Source organism: Solanum stenotomum, chromosome 12 (assembly GCF_019186545.1).
Source record: "Solanum stenotomum isolate F172 chromosome 12, ASM1918654v1, whole genome shotgun sequence".
In the NCBI taxonomy this organism is placed as follows: domain Eukaryota; kingdom Viridiplantae; phylum Streptophyta; class Magnoliopsida; order Solanales; family Solanaceae; genus Solanum; species Solanum stenotomum.
In genome coordinates, this window is record NC_064293.1 from 9,453,632 (window position 1) to 9,454,210 (window position 579).

The 579-nt window shown below is 30.2% G+C and overlaps 1 protein-coding gene across 1 annotated transcript in view; it reads right to left on the bottom strand.

Moving 5' to 3' along the window:
- The window catches only part of LOC125847041 (uncharacterized), an 11,205-nt gene extending 10,990 nt beyond the window's left edge, over positions 1-215 (bottom strand). Inside the window, exon 1 of the mRNA XM_049526750.1 lies at positions 139-215. The gene's annotated coding sequence lies outside the window, so the exon portion shown is untranslated. The remainder of the gene's footprint in view (positions 1-138) is intronic.
- Between the last annotated feature and the right edge of the window lie 364 nt (positions 216-579).

Consider the following 579-nt stretch of genomic DNA (forward strand, 5'->3'; position numbering starts at 1 on the left):
TATAAACATTGTAATTTTATTGATTGAAGAATTTAAACCATGAAATTAGTATACCAATGAAACTCATCATATGTCTAAATCCCTAGTTACAAGAGGAAAATAATTGAACATCATACTTACGAACTGAAAAATACTTACTAATTAGAACAGATCAAATGTGAAAATAAAGAAGCACCCAGGTGGAAGAAACTAAGAAAAGTATAGACCTCTTGAGCAGTTACAAAGGAAGAAAGAAGGATTATATAGTTGAAGTAAAGGGAAAAATTTAAAATAATTTACCCTTTACAACCTTTATTATTTTATCACATATACAAGTACATACTTGTAATTAACAAATCACAAAGGGGTAAAATGGGTATCGAATGTTAAATGCTCGTGGATATGCTACGGTCAAAGTTGCGAAAAGTTATCATTAAATTTAATGAGCAGTTTGACCATGTAATTTTGTAAATCTAAGCTAAATTTAAGGAATCTATACATTTAAGGACTAATGGCATGATTGGTTCAGGTCTCAAGGCCTTCAGCATGATTTTGAACTGCTAGGCGAGATGTTTCTAAAAGTTTGGAAAATGATTGACT